Consider the following 19,263-nt stretch of genomic DNA (forward strand, 5'->3'; position numbering starts at 1 on the left):
ATCAGAAATCTAATACAAAAATGGAGTCAACCCTTGATAAAGGATTTGAAAATTCCTTATTAAAAATCAAGGTTTTAATGTAAAGATAGAGTCAGCTCATGATTGAAGACATTGAAAGTCCCTAATTGAAAATCAGGGTTTTAAAACAAAGATAGAGTTAACCCTAGATTCAAGATTTGAAAGATCCCATATTGAAAGTCTGAGTTTTAATGCTAAGATAGAGTCATCTCTTAATTAGGAATTTTGAAAATCGCTAATTGAAAATTAGGGTTTTAATGCAAAGATAAAGTCAACTCATGATTGAGGATTTTAAAAATCCCTGATTGAAAATCATTTAATGCAAAGATAGAATCAACCCTAGGTTGGGATTTGAAAAATCCCTGATTGACAATTAGGGTTTTAATGCAAGGATAAGGTTAACTCATGATAGAGGATTTTGAAAATTCCTAATTGATTATCAAGGTTTCAATGTAAAGATAGAGTTGACCCTTGATGACGATTTGAAAACCCTTAGTATCAATTAGAGTTTAATGCTCTAGATTTAGTCAACTCTCTGATTAAAGGTTTCACATTTTAATATTCAATTATGTTGATTGGATCGAGTATCCTTAAGTAAAGGCAATCATTATTTATGAAAATGATTTGAAATTTTTGAAAATAGAAAGCTTTCATTTTGACAAGAAAGGAAGGTTTCTTGAAAAACTGCTAAAATTATCATCAACCATCAAAGGAAAGAATTTGTTAGCTTTGGTGTATTCCCAAGAGGTGGGTCAATTGGGTATTAAAATTTTGTCTTACCTTACTTTATCCAAATCAGCAGTATTACGCAACCTAGGGTTTGTCTATGCAATTATAAACCCAATCAACACATGTACTACATATAATGAATCAAACATACAGCATACATGTGCTGAAAATAAAAGTGCGAAAAATAAATTTACAGAAATATAAAGAACACGCACGATATGTTATCGGGGTTCGGCCAACTATGCCTACGTCCCTTCCTCTAGCTTGCAAGCCCAAGGATTCCATTAATGCTCACTTAATGGGTGGAGTGGCATCAGTTACAACCAGGTCGATTAGCGGGGGCTGACCTCAACCTACACCTTACCAAGATGGTGCACCTAGCTTTCCTAACCGGGTCTTTAACCAATCTGAGACTATTCAACAAGGCTAGTATCCCTCTTCAGGCCCACGTCTGGAATACAACAAATATGAATTTACGTACAAATAAATGCTTCTTACACAAGATGATATGTACTACAATACGCACAGTATAATCAATGCACCTCAAGAATGTATGAACTATAAGCTCGGTGCTCTACGTGTGCAATCAACACTTAGTATAGTGATTATCTCATGTCAAGCACATAAGTGTTTATACAAGCTAATCTTTGAAACTAAGCAATGATAAACTCTCAATCTTAGTTTAGGGTTTCAAAGATTCAAACTAATAGAAATCCAGAATATCTCAAAAATAATTTTCTCAATAACAATGCACAATAAGATATTCATATCTGAACTTGTAAAATATTTTTGCACACCAAAAATTATAAGCCCTAATGAGTCTTGCAATGACAATGCAAAGACCCACTTAACTATAAGATTTTTCCTACACAAAGATTTATCAAATAAAATTGGGGGAAAAATCAAGCTAAACCCTCAATATGAAAATCACAAGCAAAGCAAGTGAGGGTTTCCTAGCAATTTAAAAAATGGTTAATAAAACACTCACAAAGTAAGATTTCTCAAAGGAATGAAGGTATTTGAGTGTTATGGACTTTGTAGGAAAAAATAGGATTTGGAATTTTTTCAGAGAATTTTGGCTTAATCCTATTTGCTAATCTTGCCTTAATTTTGCAAATGAAGAGATATATATAGACATAGGCAAAATTATGACCGTTGGGGACTCCAAGGGTATTATTAAATTTTTTTTAAAAACCATTAAGAAAATTAACCATGTTTACTTAATTTTAACCCTGGTAAAAATTAATTTAACTTGAGATTCGGGTGCCCGGTCTAAGGTTCGGGTGCCTGAATAGACTCAATAAAAAAAAAACATTTTAAAGAGTTCGGTCACCCGAGTCTAGGTTCGGTTCGTTGAACAAAAGTCAGAAACATTTGACGTGCGGTTCAAGTTCCCGATGCTAAGTTTGGTTAACTGAACTGACAAGTTCGGTCACCCGAAGCTTGATCTGAACTATGAGGTTTGGCAGCCCAAGTTGGTGAGAAGTCCCTTTCTAAGGGTTCGGTCACCCGAGGGAGATAAGGTCATTTTGGGTTCGGCCGCCCGAAGCCTAGTCAAACCATCGACATCCCAACGGTTTGAGCACCCAAGGTGATTTGAACACCTGGGGTTCGATTGCCCGACCTCTTAGAGGATTTTCAATTAAGTCCAATTTTTTCTTCAATTAATTTCCCTGATATTTTAAGTGATGTTGGGGACTTTCTTATATGCAAGTGCTGGGACCTAGGGTCTTTTCTAAGGCCTTTTTAAGCACGCCAAAAAACCTGGTGTTGGTCTTGAGCTTATAAGTTTTGCATGCATGATATGCAGATTATTACAGACCTTTTTGAAATGAAATTATTACAGACCCAAAATATATTAAAACAAATAATGAATATGTCAGGTCTTCACTTCTTTTCAGGTTGCCGCATGCCATTATATGAACTTACCAATAAGAACCTGCACACAAACTTGGCAACCATTAAATACTAGAGTATTTGTCATTATCAAAACTGGGAATGACCCATAGGGTCAACAGAATTTAAAAGCGGTTTCTAAAAAGGACATTTAAAAAAATAGGATTCCAATTTTGCCCTTAGCATCAATCCCATGGTACAAGTGTTGACTCCCATTCGCTCATACGAGCTTAATGGAGAGCACTTATCCCCTCCCTAGGGTTGAAAAGGGACAGGACACCATATGGTGAAATCTCCCCTACCATCCCATAATTAGCCAGGTTAAGAGACTTTGAACAAAACTTGGAGACATGACAAAGGACACAAGAAACCCTAAAGAAAAGAGGGTATTCAACTAACATGCAATAACAAAAGCTACAATTAATAACACACATGTATACATGAGTAAGGAAATGTTAATTAGCATTAAAGAGAGTTCTTAAAAGCATAATCAAGCTTAAACATCCATTCAATATTTGCAACGGCCCTCCCATAATTGGTGTAACCATACCTTATGGTAATGACAACTTCTAAGAGAGATGTCCGCTTACCATAGGGTATCCTACATTATCAAATCATATCACCCCTCAAGAAGATCATTATTTCAATGTAGGGTCTCATGCTAACCATTCAAATAAACAATATGCATGAATTGATGGGTGAAACTGTTCATGGTGACCTCAAACTACCATTAGAACCAAAGCATTTTTCAAGCTATACCACATGTATCAAATATTAAAAGAAACGAGTTAGCATTCAAATGACCACTATGCATGCAAAAGGAGCTTTTAATCACAAGAATGAATTGATAGAAAACAAACACATGTTAATGTCATTTTATTAAGCATAAAAAGCCATATCATCTGATAAAGTAGAACAAAACCAAGATTCGCAATATGCAATGTATTGGCTTTTTAAAACAAGCATGCATTAATGAGCAAACTAATATGTACTAACCTCATTGGCATGTTCCATGCCATATCATGTGATAAAACACAATGCAACCAAGTTAAACATCAAAATTCGAGAACATGTAAGGAAATAATCAAGCATTTAAAAGAAATCAACAACTTATTGTCGTAACATTTAGGAAACATCCATAAAAAGGAAACCAACAACACATTGTGGTAATATATGAGGGAATATGAATCAAAAGGAAACCAAAAACACATTGTGGTAATATAGAAGGGAGCATGAATCAACAGGGAAACTAATGACCCATTGTGGTAATATAAAAGGGAACATGAATTAAAAGGAAACAAGGAAGAATGGAAAGAGGGCTTAGCTACCACAGGTTGTGTAGGCAGCCTAAGGTTTTTTTTTTTTTTTTTTTTTTTTATCTTCATGTATGGCTAGGGTTTCATTGGAAATCCTAGCTACCATCTCTCAACCTCCTCTCAACCCTAGCTAGTGCCAGCCCATAAAAAACCCTCATAATCCGACTCATACTGCTATTTGCAACAACCCTTTCTGTAGTGTACCCGAGTCCAACACAGCCCTAAAGACCTTTGTTTTGCCGTATATCAAACCTTAACACAACCCCTAAAAAAAAAACTGATAGCCCCTTTCTGCTGTTGTTTACCCAGAGCCAACACACTCTAAAAGCCACCTTTTGCTGCTACATAACCCCCTAAAAAAGCATACAACGACCCATCCTTGCTACTGCATAAATACCCACAACACAACCCTAAAAGACACCTTGTAGCCCTTATTTTCTGCTATCTAGCTGAAGAAAACAACACAACAGCCTTCAAAAGTAGCTATAACTATTGTTTCTCCTCTTAAAAACCCCCTAAACAACACCCACAAAACCCTAGTAGCTACCCTATTCTGCTGCTATTACTATTGTTCTTAGGTATCCACAAAAAACATAAGGAAATCCTTAAAAACCTCCATAGCCCTCCTATTTTAACTTTGACTATATCACACAAATGAACTCAACCAAAAAGACAAAAACACCATAGCATAAAAGAAAGAAAATAAGCACACAAAAGGAAGAACCTACCCTAGGATAGCCGAAGGGTCTCCTTGCTTCTTCCTTTGCTTGCTTTCCTCCTTTCTTCCCGCCCTTCTAATGGTCGTAGCCTCCTTTATGTTTTCTTCTTCTTTCTTCTTCTCTTGGTCGTGGCCCTAGTCCATGTCCCTCTCTTTTTCTTTTGTTTTTCTCTCCTTATGTTCATAGCTCCATCTGTAATCCTCCCCTTTTTTATATGGCCATAGCCTCCCCCTAAAGACAAGAAATTAATTAATTTAATTGACCACTAAAATAACAAAGTAAGAATTGATATTTAAATCCAACATTAACTACTCAAACAATGTATTTAAACAACATTAAAGTAAAGAGACAAAATAAGAGAGAGAGAGAGAGAGAGAGAGAGAGAGAGAGAGAGAGAGAGAGAGAGAGAGAGATAAATACAACAATACTTTGAAGATAAATATTCAATGCAATAAATGATTCAAACTGCACATTAAAATATCTATGGAAAATGACAAAGAAAAATAAATAATAAATGAACAAAACTACTTAATTAAAGAGAAGAAGATATATATATATATATATATATATATATATATATATATCTTCTTCTCTTTAATTAAGTAGTTTTGTTCATTTATTATTTATCAAAGAGAGAGAGAGAGAGAGAGAGAGAGAGAGAGAGAGAGAGAGAGAGATGAATAAGAGGTCGTGTGGAGTTTGGGTTACCCCAAGGGAGAGGCGTAGTCTCCACCAACTCTCCAAAGAAAACCTAAAAAAAAAACCCGACTAAAATCTTTTTATTCAATGCCCTTTTTTTTCCATTCAATAAAGCCCTTGCTGCCCCTTGAAAATTGGCGCCTTAGCAGCCCCAAAGGGACCTAGCGTATAGGCTTTCTTCACATTGTTAATGACCAAGTCACATCAGCACTTTATAAGGCCTAGCTCAACTTTAATTCCCCCCAAGCACGACTTCTCCTTTACATTTAATCTCTCCAAGCCGGTCTTCAGCACCCAGCGTCCCTTTTGCATGGCATGGTCGTGTGGCAGCCCTCCCTACTTGGCGTGTTGTCTTCATGGGCTTCAAACCCACTCACATGGTCACATCAAAGCAGTCAGCCCAGCTTCTTTCTCAAATTCACATGCACACCCAATGCACAAATTCTTCCAGCTTTTGTATTAGGACCTAGCATAGCATGGCCCATTAAATGTCCACGACCTCTCCTTTTCTTTTCCTTTACACATGGTCTAGGAAGTTTAATTTTGCATGCATGTACGGTCCACTCCTAGCTTCATTTAATATTGCATGGCATGACTTCTTCACACAACTCACGTACATGGCCTCTCTTTGCGTGCATGGCTCAGCTTTAATTTCTAGAAATTATCCTGCAATAATATCCGTAAATTTACTGCAAAAATAGGATAATTAACTCAAATGAACTCAATGTTGAAATACTAAACATAACTAGGAATTTAATTAAAATTATAATCTTTAATGCATGATTTTAAACGCCTAATTACTCAACTTTGACGCGTAATCACACCCCCTAACTAACATTTTGCTAGTTTTTAACAAATAACGTGAATGCAATTAGACTAGGGAGGTAGCAAACCTAATTCGAATACTATTGAAAATCACATGCCATGAAATATGCTTAACGAGCTTAGGAACACAGGGAACAAATTCATTCAAGTTAAGTATCAACTAAGAGATTTATACACCAATTAATAGACCAACCAAGGTACTGGAAAATAACAAAGCTCACGTGTCATGAGAATAAGGCTAGAATTCTAAGATTGACTACTAATAGACATTAACAGTTTCAATCACAAGAATTAGTCTGAGATAACCACACGATCTTATTCTAATTCAAAACCATTGTATTGACGACTTTCACACTATTACACTTTAAAAGGCACCCACTTTCTTGTTTAGTTAGGATCTCGGTAGTAGGTAGCCATTTCCAATGCATGAATGTACAATGGTGGCTTTTACACTGCTACACTTTAAAAGGTACCCACTTTTTTATTTAGTTAGGACCCCGTTAATAGATAGCCCTTTCCAATACACAATTATTTTCCTCTTTTTGATTTTTTTTTAATTTTTGCAATTGATCCCTAGCTTGTTTCTTATTTCCATTTGCTTCAAACTTTTTATTTTTCTTTCTTTTTCTTTTTTTTTTCCTAAGAAAATAAGATATGGTACATTAAAGTCCCAAACAACTGAAGTAAACATCAACCAAAAATGAACTAGGGTAGTCTTTCTAAGTCTTCTGACCTGTGCAGTGTGTGTAGGAAGACTTTTAACATCCTTCCCTTGGTTGAAACTAAGTGAAATGGATAAAATTCTTGCTTGATTTAAACTTTGATTGCAATACATCTTACATGTTCCATATCCTCAAAAAAAAAAAAAAAAAATTGCATGTAATGTTCACAAATAAAGAATTTAGCATACTTTGAGCTCAATGACAGTACTTTTCAAGGGTGGACCAACTGTCTAAAATATGCTCACATATCATGCAAATATCACATTAAAACTCATTAGATGGAAGCACACAATATGACATGCAAATGCTCTTCCCCCCCCCCCCCCAACTAAAATGTAGCATTGTACTCAATGGTTGAAAGGAGAAGCAAAAGAATGATACTGAGGGAAGTAGAAGCGTACCTCGACAGAGAAGTAACAGAAAAGAAAAATTGAAACTAAGGGAAAAAGTACCTGAAAATAAACTAAAAATAAAACAAGATAAAAAAAATGAAAATAAAGGAAAGAAAAACATCACAGTGTGTCTGGAGGAGGCTCGGGAGGAATTTCATCTGGTGGGTGCAGGTTTATAAATTGAACTAGTGAGTCTCCAAATTTGAGTCGCCCCAATGAATCAGTCTTGTTACCTGCACAAAAGTTAGCCTCAAATAAATTAATGCCCTCCAAAGTGTCAAACAAAACCTATGCAAATTGACTTTCTTGTTTTAACAAGAAAGGATCTTTATGCAGTGTATTTTCCAAGAATTTCACTTCTTTAAGAACTGGTCTTTGAGGCAAAGGTGTCAGAGCAGTTACTTTCGGTTATTCAGAAGAATCAACATTAGAATTTTTACCTAGTTCCTTGAAAGTTAAACTCTCACCATTCTGATAATCTTCTTTATCGAGTGTACCAATCAATTTACCACTGCGAAGATTTTTTTTGGCATTGCAATCCCTAACATTTACTTTAGTAGAGGATGATAGCTTCGTAGTTACAGATTGCACTTGAGTATCTGGTTGGGCTTGAAATGGGGATTCATCTATCTCTAATGCACTCAATGTTGTGTTCAACCTAGTCAAGTCGGTGCTTATCTCGTTGATGGCTTGAGAAGTCTGAGAGTTGATCATGCGCTGATTCTGCATAAATTGTTGCAAGCTGACAGTTAGCTGTTGTATGGGGTCTTCCATTCCCCTTCTTTGCATTGGAGGAGGCTGATTTGCAAAATGAGAGGGTCCCGAACATTGGCCAGCTATAGTATAAGGAGCATATTGACTTTGTCCCTATGTAGATGACCCCACTTGGCCATTTTTTTAGTTGAAATTTGGATGACTTCTCCAACCTGCATTGGAAGTATTAGAATGAGGTCCAGAAGAATTCTTAGAAACCATATGCACTGGGTTATATTGATCAAGCAAAACTTCCTTAAAAGCACGAATTGTTGGGCATGCATTAGTCACTTGCCCTAGAACCTCACATATGCTATATTTTTCAGAAGATGATGGTCATACATGCATTCACTTTACTTTCTTAAGCTCAATGGAATCTAACCTTTTAGAAATCAATGTAAGTCTGGCATTAAAATCATCAGCCTTTTTCAGTTGATATTTATCACCCTCACTAACATATTTTTTCTTTTCAGATCTATTATACACATCAGAGACATCCCAATATTGGGCATTTTTAGCCAAATAGTCAAAATATTCAAAAGCTTCCTCGGGCCCTTTGTTGAAAAACTCACCATTGCACATGGTTTTTACAAATTGCCTCATCTTTTGTTGCAACCCCTCATAGGAAAAACTAATGACCCTCCAATTCTCATATCCATGGTGACGACATGCATTTAAAAGGTCTTTGAAATGATCCCAACAATGATAAAATGTTTCCACATCCTTTTGGAAAAATTTCATAGTTTGTCTTTTCAAGACATTAGTTCTCTACATGGGAAAAAATTTCTTTAAAAACTTAGTTTGCATTTCTTGCCAAGTCCCAATGGACCTTGGTCTTAAGGATTTCAACCAGGTCTTCACCTTGTCTTTTAACAAAAATGGAAACAGTTTTAATCTTATGACCTTTTTAGTGCATGTTCTATCCATGAATGTGGAACACACTTCTTCAAACTCTTTGATATGCAAATAGGGGTTTTCAGATTCAACGCCATGAAAATGAGGTAGCAATGGAATCATTCCAGGTTTAAAATTAAAAGCATTTTCTTTCAAAGGTAGAATAATGAAAGATAGGGTGCTGGTCCTGATGGGCTGCAAGTATTATGCTGGCCTAACATGGCTTTCGAATCTCATTTTGATGATAACAAATGAAGGTTGGTTTAACAATTGTTGTTAAGTGATGACGTTTCAGAAATGCTTAATTGACAAAGTTTAAAAGATCAAAGGAAATGCAAGTTCAAGATCACTAAGTACTACAAAGCCACACTTATCTTCAAAGTGATCCAAAGGAAGCTCAAATGGACCCAAAATGATAAAGGCAAGTGGAAACCTAAATTTGAATCAAGCTCAAAGTCTAAGAGGATTCAAAGCAAAGACTTGTAGGAAGACTACAAGCTTAGAGTGATTAAGGCTTTAGGATAACCTATGTAAGTACTTCATACTAAATATCATTTGGAAATGGTTTTAAGCTCATTAGGGTTTGTCTTGGACTTAGAGACCTTGTTTTAAAATCCCCAAAAATGTTTCTATAAGTAAAAAGTAAGAGAGCCAAGTGTTTTTGAAAACTGAACTAAAAAAAAAAAAAGAAAATATAATTGTTCAGGCAATGGAAGAACAAGCTCAGGCACCTGAAGATTTTCCCTAAGCGACTGAAGAATAAGCTCAGGTGCCTGAAGATTTTCCTAATGAATTTTTGAAGAGACAGTGTAGGCTTAGGCGATTGACCCCAAGACCTCAGGCACCTGAACACTGTTAATGGCTATATTTTTTAAAAGTTTTAAAATTCAAAATTAAGTTTCTTGGGCCTTTCAAATTTTGAAAAACTTGGGAAACACTCCAAGTAAACTTGGGCAACACGAATTAACCTTTTTAAGCCTACAAATATATGTTTTCTCTAATCAAACTGTGACGCCCTGATTTTCATTCCATTTTTTTCAATAAATAATAAAAATTAATCAAACATTGGCCACATCAAAAACCCCAATACCATTAAGCATAACCCGACACAAAGTATGTGATGAGTAAACTCGCATACAAACAACCCTAATAGCGGAAGTCAATATTTTTAACCATTCAGAATACAAATACCCAGAGTACTATACATCCATATATACACATATCTAACACATTCCCAAAAATCAACCAAAACTCTAGGAGAATCTTACATCCCTAGCTCAATAGTTACCCTGTCTATCAGGGTGTCGGCTCCATTCTATCTAGGAGCTCTATCTCCCGGTTTGTCACGATTTCCTAAAATATTAGATATTTGGGTGAGACACATCTCAGTAAGACAGAATAAATTATTTGCAGTGTGTGGCAATACGAGTTTAGTTATATCATAAAATACTCATTTGAAGTGCTTATATACTTTGAGAAAATATACCGATATGTGTTCATACTCATATAGATATAAAACACAAGATTTTATAAGCTTTAATTCCATTTTCAAATTCATTCACAAGAAACCCATGTTTATTAGTGAAGGTTCCCGAGGATAGGGGAGGTTACACGCCTATACATGTAGCTCCCCTATGCTCTAATATCATTTGTAATCCTGTCCGATTAACTCATGTACGGTTAAAAATAATACTTATTAGGGCACTCACTTTACTCAGTAAACCTTTAGAAAAAGAGTTTTACTTCGTCTTATTTATTTATGTTATTAAACTCACACTCTTTCTTTTCCTTTCCTTTTTTCATTTCCATTTCATCATCTAACACATGAGTGTCCTCGATAACCAATACATGCAAGTCTGTAACTCATGGTTGGCTTAAGTGTATTCTCCATGCCATGCTTCCCCCCATGGTTAAGGTTGTGCGGCCCGAAGGTTGGATCTAAACCGCAGTTAGCCTACCCGATTAGATCAAAATAAACAATCCATATACCTATCTATAGTACGAATGGCCTAGCTAACCCTAGTCCGGACTTTAGGGGCAAAATTACCCTTCTTACTGGCTCATTCGACTGTCATGCCACACTTTCCACAAGACCGTGTGGTACCGTGCTTTCTATCATAATTCGTTCATCAGGGTTCTCATTTTCACATTTACACATTCACATTATAGTATTCCCATTTCAACATTCACATTTCACTATTCACAATTCAGTATTCACATTGCAGTATTCGTATTGTAATATTCCCATTTCAGTATTCACATTTTCATATTCTCATTTCAATATTCCCAATTCAGTATTCACAATAGGTTCTCATTTCACGTATTTCAACATTTCTCAGTATAAAACATATCGTTATTTCATGCTACCACATTTATCATAAAAATCATTTCTATACATATATATCATGTTCCATCATTTTTCCAGTAAACATATCCATGTTACATATTCCATCATTTCTCAGAAAATACTCTTCGATATATCACTTTTTCATTGTTTCCCAATAAAACAATTCTCTTATCATTACAATTCAGTATATAAACATCACTAGGTTTCTCTTATATTTCTTTCTGCATAAAAACATTTCAACATATGTTTATCTCATATTCTCATAATTCACCATGCAGTTCACACAAATCAGTTTCAAACATGTTCTCAATATAACTCATATGCCACACAGTTCTGTCTGTTATTCATATCATAATATATACAGTTAAAATATCATATCACCATTTTCACATATTTATTAAACCCTTAATTTCTAAAATACTTCTATAATTTAGTCCCCTTACCTGGCTTACTGAGAGGACCACTAACACCCTAAATCCTACACTCCACGGCATTCACAGTTCAAAAGCCTGAAATTCATATTTCCCCAAATTAATCAACTCAATTCCCAAAACAATTCTCAATTAGCACTTTCTAGGTTTTGAATACTTCAAATAGTCCATTAAACCCTAAAATACTTCACTTACCTTGATTTTTGGATAGCGCCCAAGAACTCCAAATTGAAAATCTGCTCTAGTTAAGTTGCGGAGAATCTTGCCACAAACCTTGTGGTATCTTCCGATTGTTGATTCAGCCTAAAATGGAGCAGAAATCGAAGAGAAAAAGAAAGAGGACCGAAACCCTTCTGTGTGTGTGTGTGTGTGTGTGTGTGAGAGAGAGAGAGAGAGAGAGAGAGAGAGAGAGAGAGAGAGAGATAAAATGAAAGAAATTACACTGAAAAGGACTCGGGGTCTATTTATAGACCAACATTCATCGACGAGTTAAAGTGATTCGTTGATAAGCCCATGAAGGCACTTCATCGACGAGGAGGTTGGTTCGTCGACAAACCTCAAATTCTCTGAAATTCTTCGACTCTAGATATCTTCTTGTCGATGAGACACGTGCACTTCCTCAACGAGGCCTATAGGTACATTCGTCGATGAAGACCATTGAATCGTTGACGAACCCCTGCTGATCCCCTTTTTTTCCTTTTCCTTCTCTTTTGTTCACTTTTTGAGTCTGATTCCTATTTTTATTATGACAAATCACAGCATCTCATTTGTATGTTTAGTCTTTGAACAAATTTATGATATAGAAGGTACAAATAAGGGATGAAAAATGAAAGTTAAGGAGTACCTAATCGAGCACAAATTTTGGTGTATTCCATGGAGTATTAAGGAGTAGAAGCATGGAGATTTTATTTATTCTTTAAGTTGTAATAGTAATTAGGTTTCAATTTGTGTATGCATAATCATATGATTTGAATTGAAACTTATACAAAATGATCAAGACCTTAGATTGACCTTAGGGCCTTAAACTTCTCATGAAAACATTTTTCCAAAAGAAGTTTTTTAAAAAATAAACCCCTTCATGTTTCTTCTGTCGCATTGATGAGCACATTTCTCTATCAATATCTCCTTATCTTAAAAAGTGTTTAACATAGAAGTTGTGGGATTTTCTCTTATCTTTCTGTTGATACCAAAAACGTCTAATTTAGAGTTGTATAGAAAAATTTATGTTTGAAAAACAAAAGGATGTCCACGCAGAAAGCGCCCCAATGAACGAAAAACAACTAGTTTTCAAATTAAATTATATTTTAATACCCTAATGGCCATAAAACAACTAGTAATGGGTTTTCCTATAAATACAAGCCTAAACCACTTGAAAAATGTTAGAAAACCCATTTGAGAGCATTCTTGCATATTCTCTCTTTCCCAAACATATTTTATACTCGATTTTTGAAGATCAAAACTTATTTCTCCTACTCTTCTTCTTGAAAATCTTTTTAGGGGAATTATTTTTGGGGATTACAAGAAAGGTTTGAGCTTGAGCATATATTTATACCAATATATATTTCTTGAAAGCCTTCTTGCCATTTGATGCTTTTCAAAGGTCAATCTTTAAGAAATTCACTCTTCTACTCTTTCTTTAAAATATCATTTTTGGAGAAAATTCTTATTGAGTATTAGAAAAAGCCTTGAGCATATTTTAACTCATATATTAATTGCTTGAGAGGCTTCTTGATTTATCAAAGGTCATTTGAAAAGAAAATCATTTTCCATTCTCTCACTCAATTAATTGCAAAATATTTTTGAGAAATTTTATCATACTCTACCGAGCTTCATTTGAAAATCATTTGAGAGTGCATTAAGAATTTTATTTGTACAAATCAGCTTATTTGAGAAGCATTTTACTTATACGCAAAATTCCATATCATTTATATTTACAGTTCAGGTTGTGAACCGGGAAGAGATAGCTATGCCTCGTGTAAGCAGTGGATTGTAAAGAGGTAGCTACGCCTCATGTAAGCAGTGGATTGTAAAAGGAAGCTTTACCTTGGTAAGAAGCGAATTGTAATGGGAAGTTCCATCCCAGTTTTAAGGAGCAGATAGTGGAATCCTTGGGTGGTTTGCCCAAGGCGAGGACGTAGGTAGGAGTTGCCGAACCTCGTTAAAAACTATGTTTGCGCTCCCTCTTCCCTACTCTATTTAATTTCCGTACTTTACTTTTCGCACTTGTATGCTTATATTCAATTTGTGCTGAATGTTATAATTATTTTAAATATTTGCATACATTATTATTTGTGGGATTCATGCTTGTTTAGAAAAATCCTAGGTTGTGTTATACTGATTGTGGAATTAAAATAAGGATAAATTGACCTAGGAAGAATTTTGTAAATACCCAATTCACCCCCCCCCCTCTTGGGATTACACCATAACTCTCATCTTTCATTTCTTTTCTTTTATTACTTTCATTAATTAAATTTTTCGGGTCTCTACATTCTCCCCTCTTTATAAAATTTCATCCTCGAAATTGCTATTCATCACCTTTTCATCCTTACAAAAAACATCCTAATTTTGTTAATTACCCTCACTTATGGCAGAGGAATATCATTGTTACATAAAATGGATTTTGTGAGATTACAATCATGTACATCAAAAGGAACCTTCCCCAAAACCATTCTTATCCTAAAACCAAAAATACTATCTATCCTACATTACACTATTCAAACTCACATACATACCTTAATATTTACTTTTATTCTGTTTGGCTCAGCTCTAAACTCCACTAAAGAGATGTGGATATTTTTGGCACATCTGTTCCTCTAATTCCCACGAAACTTCCTCAACTACATGATTGCGTCATAACACTTTTACTAGTGGAATCCTTTTTGTACGTAGTTCTTGTTCCTTCCAGTCTAGAATCTGCACTGGTATCTCTTCGTAAGATAGGGCATTATCAAGCTCTAGTGCCTCATAACTGATAACATGGGAGGGATTTGGGATGTATTTCCTCAACATGGAAACATGAAATACGTCATGGATTCTAGATAGAACCAGTGGTAAAGCTAACATGTAGGCAACTAGACCCGCTCTTTCAAGAATCTTGAATGGTCCAATATACCTAGGGCTCAATTTACCCTTCCTCCCAAATCTCATAACTCCTTTCATTGGAACCACTTTCAGAAACACATGATCCCCTGCGTCAAACTCTAACTCTTACTGGCAAGTATCTGCATAGCTTTTCTGCCGATGCTGTGCTATTCTGATCTTGTTACTGATAAGTCTGACTTTATCTTGAGTATGTTATATCAGCTCTGGCCCCAAAATCTATCTTTCCCCAATCTCTTCCTAATGCAACAGGGATCGGCACCTCCTACTGTACAACGTTTCATATGGTGTCATCCCAATGCTAGCCTAATAGCTGTTGTTGTAAGCAAACTCGACCAGTGGCATATACTGTACCCAGCTGCCTCCGAAGTCCAACACACATACTCGCAACACATCCTCCAGTATCTGTATCATCCTCTCCATCTGCCCGTCGGTCCGAGGATGGAACGCTGTGCTAAACGATAATTGAGAACCCATGGCGCCTTGGAAACTCCTCCAAAAACAAGATGTGAACCATAAGTCTCGGTCTTAAACTATAGACACTAGCACACATGGAGTCTAACTATCTCCTAAATGTATAACTTTTCCAGTCTGCAAATAGAGTAGTTAACTATGATAGGTAAGAAATGGGCAGTCTTTGTTAATCAATCTACGACTACCCAAATGGCGTTCTGTCCATGCAATGTTGGTGGTAATCCAGTGACAAAATCCATTGCTATATGTTCTCATTTCCACTCAGGGATGTCGAGGGGCTGCAATGTTCCCGCTGGTCTCTAATGCTTAGCTTTCACCTGCTGGCATGTCAAACACTACTCTACAAACATGGCGATCTCTCTTTCACATTGCTCCACCAAAAAGACTCATGAAGATCCCTATACATTTTTGTGCTACTAGGGTGTACAATATATAGGGATCGGTGCGCTTCTTTTAGAATAACTTTCTTAATCTCAGGGTTAGCAGGTACACACAACTTGGTACAAAACCTCAAGGCTCCATCATCAAAGATACTTAAATATATTTCCTAACCATCATGTACATGATCTATAAGCTCTACTAACTTTGCATCACTCCTCTGAACCATTTTAATTCTTTCCTGTAGGGTCGGCTGTAATATCAGATTGGCAATAAATGCCTGATGATCGCCCTCTACAAGTTCCACATCGAGCCTTTCTAAATCCATCTGAATCAGATGTTGCATCACCACTATAGATACTGATGAACCTACTGATTTTCGGCTCAAAGCATCAGCCACCACGTTAGCTTTTCCTAGATGGTAACTGATGATGCAGTCGTAATCTTTTATTAGCTCCAACCATCTCCTTTGGCTCATGTTTAGTTCTTTCTATGTGAAAAAATATTTCAAACTCTTATGGTTAGGGAAAATCTCACACCTACCCCCATAAAGATATATCTCCAAATATTTAGTGTGTAACCCACCGCTACTAACTCCAGATCATGGGTAGGGTAATTCTTCTCATATTCTTTCAATTGTCGAGAGGCATATGCTACAACTCTCCCCTACTGCATCAGAACACATCCAAGCCTTTATTGTGATGCATCACTATAAATCACGAAATCCTATTCTCCTGAAAAAATCGTCAACACAGGTGCAGTGATGAGTCATTACTTTAACTCCTGAAAGCTCTATTCACAGTCGTCGGTCCACTCAAATTTCACACCTTTCCTGGTCAATCTAGACAACAGACCCGACAATTTAGAGAAACCCTTAACAAATCTATGGTAGTGCCCAGCCAAACCTAAGAAACTTTTGATTTTCTACACATTCTTAGATCGCACCAAGTCTACTATTGCCTCGATCTTGGTCGGATCCACCAAAATACCACCCTTGGATACCACGTGTCCAAGGAAGGTAACTTGCTCTAACTAGAACTCGCACTTCCTGAATTTCGCAGACATTTTTCTTTCCCTTAGCACTTGAAGCACTATCCTCAGATGTTCCTCGTGCTCCTATGGACTCTTTGAATATATCAATATGTCGTTAATGAATACTACCACAAACTGGTCCAAATACTAGTAAAAGACCCTGTTCATCAAATCCATAAACATTGCAGGAGCTCTAAATGGCTGTCTTCAAAATGTCTTCTGCCCTGACTTTCATCTGATGGTACCCAGACCGCAGATCTATTTTCAAGAAAATTTGTGTCCCTTGTAACTGATCAAACAAATCATCGATGCGGGGAAGTAGGTACATATTCTTGATGGTTATGTTATTAATTTCTCAGTAGTCGATGCCATTCTCATCGACCCATCTTTCTTCTTCACAAAAAATATTGGCGCTCCCCAGGGCAACATGCTAGGCCAAATAAACCCCTTGTCTAACAGTTCCTACAACTGTTCCTTTAATTCTTTTAATTTCACCGGTGCCATTTTGTACGGCGCTTTCAAAATCAGCACTGCGCCTGGAATTAGATCAATAGTAAACTTTACCTCACGATCAGGAGGTTGTCCTAGCAAATCCTCAGGGAAAACATCAGGAAAATCCCTCACTACCGAGATATCCTGTAGCCTCAACTCCTTTTTTGATACTTCCTTTACATAAGCCAAATATCCCTGGCAATCCTCTAACAACAACCTTTTTGCCTAAATGGAAGATAACAACTATGGTGGGGTGCACACACATGACCCCACAAATTTGTACCCCTACCCTCCTGGAGGTCTGAATACTACCTTTCTTTTATAGCAATCAATACTAGCATAGTGGGTAGCTAGCCAGTCCATCCCCAGAATCACTTCGAACCTATGCTTATCCAAAACCACTAGGTTAACTGATAAAGACCTCCCATGAATACATACTCAATAGTTCCTAAGTACCTTCCTACACAACATTACTGCCCCAGTTGGTGTAGAAATGGACAAACTAATGTCTAATTGCTGAGTTTCTATCCCAAAAAATTTAACAAATTCCCAGATGATAAAAGAATGAGTCACCTCTGAATCAAACAAGATAGTAGCTTTATACGACAGTATTGAAACAATACCTATCACGACATCTCCTAGCACCTCTGCATCTCCCGGTGTCAGCGCATAGACTCGTGCTGGGGCATTATTCCTCTACTGACTGCCTTAAGGTGCCTAATGACATTCTATGTATGGTCTAAGAACAGACGCGATAGCTGGCGGTGCTCGGCAGTCTCTTGCCATATGCCCAGACTTATGGCATCGATAACAAACAATCTCCCTAACCCGACACTCCCCCGGGTGTCTCCTATAGCGTATAGGACAAAGAGGGGGAATCTATCTGCCCTGCACTGCCCAATCTCCCACTCCCTGTCTCCATCCTCCTCTATTATCTTGCCTTCTCTAAGGCCCTTAGCTGGACCCTGCCTGAAAATCTAGAGGCATAGGCCTCTTTCCCTAGTTCTATGCTGCAGCGCCTCTCTGTAGTCCATTCTCAATCACTGCAGCTCTATCCACTATCTCTGCAAAAGCCTAGACTCAGAAGCCTATAACCTGCTCAAACAAACTCTATCTCAGGCCCTCCTCGAACTTCCTCGCCTTCTTTTCCTCATTCGACACCAAATACGAGGCAAATTAGGATTGCTCGACAAATTTGGCTACATACTGTAACCGTTATCTGCCCCTATGTCAAGTGCAAAAATTTTGCTGCCTTCGTGCTTCTAATAGTAGAAGGGAAGTACTGCTTGAAAAAGATCTCCCTGAAGTAGTTCCACGTTACCACTACAAGGTTAAGTCTCTGCTCCTCTAGTAGTCTCGCTGATCTCCACTAGCATTTTTCCTCCCCTGTCAACTTAAATGTCGCAAACAGCACCTTCTGCTCATTTGTACATGAGAGAACTCCCAACTTGTCCTCTATATCCTGGACCCAATTCTCAACCACGAGTGGGTCAACTCCTCCGGAGAATGATGAGGGTCTCATACATGTGAACTTCTCAATTGTGCAGCTTCACTCCCTTGAACCTCTAGCCATTTCCACCATCACCTATTGGGTGACGCTACGTAGCAATGCATCAAGGTCTCCGCCTCCCATACTAGAAGACCCTGCATCATCACCTCCAGCATGTGCACTGCTACTCCCAGGCTCCATCCTGAAAATGGTATAAAATAGTCTTAGAACTCTATCATCTCAACATCACTAATACACTTAACAAACTAAACTCACAAAATATTCCACTATAATCATCCATCTACCACTCAAAAACAAGAATCGACAATAATATCCCTGGTTTTCCTAAAATCGTCACCCCAGGAAAATCACAGAAACAACCAAGGAACTCCTGCCTCCAGGTCACAAGATAGAACCCTAAATTTCCAATCTCATTCTCTAACAACAAATGATGCATATCTAAATCTACCCATCTCTTATTCTCCTCACAATTCATTCCTATACTCTGGCATTGTATTCCGCAGTTTACTAAAGTCTGTAGAACCTAGCAACCTAGGC

At 36.9% G+C, this 19,263-nt stretch overlaps 1 long non-coding RNA gene across 1 annotated transcript; it reads right to left on the bottom strand.

Annotated features, from left to right (window-relative positions):
• Positions 1-837: 837 nt before the first annotated feature.
• LOC131146411 (uncharacterized) lies at positions 838-4,860 on the bottom strand. Its single transcript, XR_009134370.1, has 2 exons — positions 4,688-4,860; positions 838-1,198 (listed from the first exon to the last, which is right to left on the bottom strand). It is a non-coding gene; the product is annotated as an uncharacterized LOC131146411 (long non-coding RNA).
• Between the last annotated feature and the right edge of the window lie 14,403 nt (positions 4,861-19,263).

This window comes from Malania oleifera, chromosome 13 (genome assembly GCF_029873635.1).
Source record: "Malania oleifera isolate guangnan ecotype guangnan chromosome 13, ASM2987363v1, whole genome shotgun sequence".
NCBI classification, from domain to species: Eukaryota; Viridiplantae; Streptophyta; class Magnoliopsida; order Santalales; family Ximeniaceae; genus Malania; species Malania oleifera.